Genomic DNA, 4,934 nt, shown 5'->3' with positions numbered 1-4,934 from the left:
GCACTTGGCAAATCTTAAAGTGTTAGATAAATGTTAACTATTATATTCCTTTATCCCATCGATAGCTTGTTGGTTCCTAACTGTTTACATATTACTTTCCCCATTAGACTATGAGCACCTTGAGAACAAGAGATTGTCTTTTGCCTTTATTTGTATCCTTAGGGCTTAGCATGAAGTTTGAAATATAATAGGACTTTAATAAATGTTTGTAGACTGTTACAAAAATTGCCCAGATCTCAGAGGCAAAAAATGAATTCAATTATTCTCTTTGATACTATGAGATTATGAACAAATTGCTTCACTTCTGTGCCTTAATTTCCTCATTTGCAAAGCCTCCCCTATTTCACATATTCTCAGATTATATATAAGATAAACTATGGGGAAGGAGAGGGACTAAGCATTTATATAGTGACTATCTGTCCCGTCCAGCGGGACCAAGTTATTCGTGGGGTTGAGGAGGACCCAGCCTGCAAAGGAATGGGTGGGAAAGAAAGAGTGAGACCAAGCGAGTTTTTGTCAAGGTCTGATTTTATTATGCTAAAACAAAGCATATATACTCTTGGGGGATGAGGAAATAAAGAAAGGGGGGAGTGAGAGGGGTTTCCATGGGTAACAACTGAAACTTCTATAGTTGTAGCAACTTGTTCAGCAGTTGTAGCAACGAAACTTCTGCGGTTAGAACATCAGGTATTTTTCACGGTCGGCCGATTCTCTCAGGACAGGGTATTCGGGGGTATGGCTTTCTTACGGGGGGATGGGCACTTGGCCCTAAGGCCTTCGCTCCCAACATGTCCCCCTTTTTTCTCTAATGACCGGTGAAAGGCCTGTCTTAGGCTATGCGGGCGGACCCCCGCCTCTGGTGTCTTAAAAGAACATTCCAGCCTCGTTCTCTTCTGCCTTCTTTCATTCACTTTCCTACAAAAGGAACCTTAGAACCAATTTAAATTACCAATCCTGAATGCTTATCATTCTTACAAAATTAAAATTAGAGTCTTGGTCAATTGTCATGATCATACATTAAAACTAGTTTCTTATATTTCTGCATTAATTCGTTATTAATTCCTCCACCAGGAGGATGGGATTTCATTAAGGGATTCACATTATACTAACAGTTACAACAATTAAAATATTTACTAAGTAGTCCAGAAACTATTCTCCTTTTAATATTAGCTAATTATGAGAAAGCTGAGGCAAGTATGATACTAACTAAATAGCATAATAATGTTCCCACAAATCCTTGACCTATTTGTCCTCACATTATTACAAAGAATTAAAGGACCCTGACTTATACAGGAATATCTTTGCTAAATCCTAAGCCTAATAGCTTTATCTTATAGTAACTTAAGATGTTCCAGAATCAAGTATTTACTTTTTCAAAACTTTAGTAATTTCAGAACTTATGATTATTGAAACTTGCCACCAAGAATAGGGACAAAACTCTAATGAGAGAACCATTTTCCCCAACTTCAGAATGTCAATTCCAGGCAAAAAGTATAGCAAGCTGCAATCTGCATTGAGCCAAGCTCAGAGTCTGCCAGGTGTCACTGGGAGGGTCGAGTCAGGAGAATCCTACCTCAGCTCATGCAGAACAGTCGTTCTCCCGACCTTCCATACCCATACTTCACAGGCCTTCCATACCTGTACCTTATAGGGTCTGGCATCATGGATCCGTGGCTCAGATAGTTTGGATAGCCTTTCTTAATATCCATACCTGGAGTTAGACTCAGGGGAATAGTCAGTTAACAGTCCCATCAAATCTTAAATAACAAGCTCCAACATTCATTTTAAGATATGATTATAATCTCACATTGGTTAAGGAACATCTCTTGTATTCTTTTCTATATTTATTCTTGTTCATAAAAATCAAATTTCCCATCAGGTTTATAAATTATTGCTCTAATATATATTTGCATCTACTTCCCAAGATTCCCTGTCTTCCTGTAACTATGCTTAATCTGATCTCACACTAAGATTTCTATTCTCTCAACTAAAAATGTCTCTGATTAAATCCCAACAATTTATTCAGTCAATTGCATTAACACCCAGTTACTCTCTGGAATACACTGGGACCCCATGACACATACACAGATGTAACTTCTCTACTGTAACTTTACAATCCCAATCTCAGTCCATGGGATAATAATTCAATGTTGCATTTATATTCTTGTTTCCTTTTTTTTTTTAAATATGATTGAGCTATTAATTATAAAATCAAGTTACAAATCTTTATCCTTCCAAATCTTTCAAATTCATTATCAGGATTATTCAACTTTCTTTTCACAATTTTTTTTTTTAACTCATCCTGGTAAAGCTAATTGTTAGAGATCCTTTTTAATGTTTTGTACATAGACTTGCTACTTCTCAACAAGTCAAGTTTATTGTTTAGGAGCTTCATAATTAAAACAAGCTCGCTTTCTCAGGCTGAATGACCTTGCCTAATACAGATAATTTCTTTGGGGCTTTGGCAGTTTTCCAACATCATACAGTAGCAGGAGGACTGTTCTGAATGAGCAGAACTAGGCAACACAAAGTTTAAACAGTAGCCCAAATAACTTAGTTAACAGTCTTACAATTTCAAACAATTATTACTGAAACTTCCTTTTAAACAAAGACAGACTTGGAAGCTTATGATTTCCCAGATTACCATATTCCAAAACTTTAAGAGAAACTGCTTCTCATACAGCATAGATAGTACAACTGTTTACCAGTAACAATATCATAAATAAGTATCATGTACCTAAATTTGTACTTTGAAACCAAAATCAAGTAATTACCAATCTGGTGATTTTAAATTTAGTCATTTCCAAATTGCTTTGCACAGAAAACCATTCATCCCATTACCCTTAGCATAGAATTCACACTTAAAGGAAATTCCACATAAGATTAACAAAACATGAAACAATTAATTTTTAGCTTACACAGTTTACACTCAAATGGCACTGTTGTTTGTACCAGGCATTGTACCAAGCACCTTTACAATTATATCAGTCCCTTAAAAATTCCTAGGATATTAATTCCACCACCATCCTTTTACTGAACAGTAAACTAAGGTAAATAAAACTTTGGGGGGGGAGGGGGAGTCATCTGCATTCTTAGAGGTGGGGACTTCAGGGTATCGAGGGGGAGGGTAACTCAAATTCCCTACTATTCTTCAGCACTCTCTTTCCTTAATCTGATCTGGTGAGAGAGACTTTAACAAAACTTGCTCAAATGTTTTTAGCTGTTCTAACTTTTACTCCCACAAATTTCACTTATGTGTCCACTCTTTGGAACTTCTTTGAGAGTTAGAGCTTTGAATCTACCAGTCGAGTAAGTGGGACCCTGGTGTCCCCTTCTCTATAGGAATAGCTTTTAAACATTCAGTCAATTAAAAAGAGGCATTTATACAGCGGATCCTGTTCGTGATGCCAATTGTGTATTAGTATAATTTAATGAGGTTCGGATCCACTCCTATAAATGACACTCTTCAACACACCAAAAAAAATATAAAAATAGAGATTTAATTAGAAAAGGCAAGGCACAGATAGCTTAGATTTGCATAGGAAGCATATAATGGTAAGAATAATCAATAACACAATACCAACCAAGATAATTGGTAAAGGAAGAGAATACATCACCAATTCAAGGGAACCTTCAAAGTCAATCAATGGCTGGGAGCCCCGTTACAGCCTGCACAGCTTGAATTACTGTTCTGAACAAAGAGGGCCTGGGGCCAAGAAGTTTTTGGTGGGTGTGCTATTCACGCTCAATACACTTCTCGTTCAATACACATCTGGCCCAATACACATCCGGCCCAGTCACGTTCCCATCTTCCTGAGGCTTGGTATGTGTTTTTTTAACAACATCACGTTGCACAAGGAGGGGAGCCACCCCTCCAGGTCGACGTGGCCTGGGAATGGCTAGTTCCTAGAATGCTAAACCAAGAACACTCAGGAGTCATGGAGCGGTCATGGCCTGGAGTTGAACTGAACCTATTTATTTGAATGATATTACTAATTTAAAGGGGAATTTTCAATTTCCATTTCATTTGGCCTTAAGATCATGAGAATAATAGGTGAGGGGCAAAGGTGTAACGTGAGTGTATATAGTACATTTTTTGGTATACATATAACAATTGCATATACAAAGACATGAAAAGAACAAAGCAAGTAATAATATGGGAATAGCCAAGGAATTAAAATACATAGTAGCAGTAGGAGATTTAAAAAGAAAATCATACCAATGATGATTAGTGTCTGAGATTACTAAATGAGAGGCCTCAACTAATTTCCCTGCAGTTATAAGAGTCTGTATTCGATGTTCATATAACGCGCGTTGGTTGGACTCTAATAACTTTTTGAATTCAGCCGACTGATTTAAGGTATTTGTAAGGGAATATAAAGATAAAGACACATGGGGTAGAGGCAAAGGTTGGGGTACCCAAGCAAAGTTCATAACTATGTCAGTATCTGGTAAGAAGTAAAAATCATTTCCTTGCCAGCGTAGGAAGGTCACATTGGATAAACAACTGGAAAATGGAACAGCAGTAACATCTACAGATAGAAGGTCAGTAAGGTTATTAGAGACAATGCAAATATGCTAAGCAGATACTTCATATATCATAGAAAAAATTATCCACTGGGTACAAAGTCAAATTGGATGAATGTGAGAGAAGGCAGGGTTCCATCTGCCGAGTCATCATCCCACAAACAATCCTTCCACTAGTAACAGTACAATCAGACAAAGTATGAGTTACATTATACCAATCCATATAGTTCCCATATATATGAGGCAAAGCGAAATATCTATACAAGACAAAAGGTATTACATGAAATTGACACATGACAGTCCAGGTTTTAACTTGATAAAGTACAATGGTCCCAGTGCACCAATACGGGGTGCATTCAGTATTCTCAGGTCTTTGTTTTTTTTTTTTTTTTTTTTCATACAGCTGA

General features: G+C 37.0%; 1 long non-coding RNA gene across 1 annotated transcript; it reads right to left on the bottom strand.

The window, feature by feature from the left end:
- Window positions 1–510: 510 nt before the first annotated feature.
- LOC138154398 (uncharacterized) lies at window positions 511–4,928 on the bottom strand. Its single transcript, XR_011166597.1, has 2 exons — window positions 1,286–4,928; window positions 511–854 (listed from the first exon to the last, which is right to left on the bottom strand). It is a non-coding gene; the product is annotated as an uncharacterized lncRNA (long non-coding RNA).
- Between the last annotated feature and the right edge of the window lie 6 nt (window positions 4,929–4,934).

This window comes from Petaurus breviceps, unplaced genomic scaffold (assembly GCF_028583685.1).
Source record: "Petaurus breviceps papuanus isolate PSGF00001 unplaced genomic scaffold, PetGlider_PUasm1.0 91041, whole genome shotgun sequence".
In the NCBI taxonomy this organism is placed as follows: domain Eukaryota; kingdom Metazoa; phylum Chordata; class Mammalia; order Diprotodontia; family Petauridae; genus Petaurus; species Petaurus breviceps.
The sequence above is the reverse complement of the archived record's forward strand: the minus strand, read 5'-3'. Positions and strand labels throughout refer to the sequence as shown.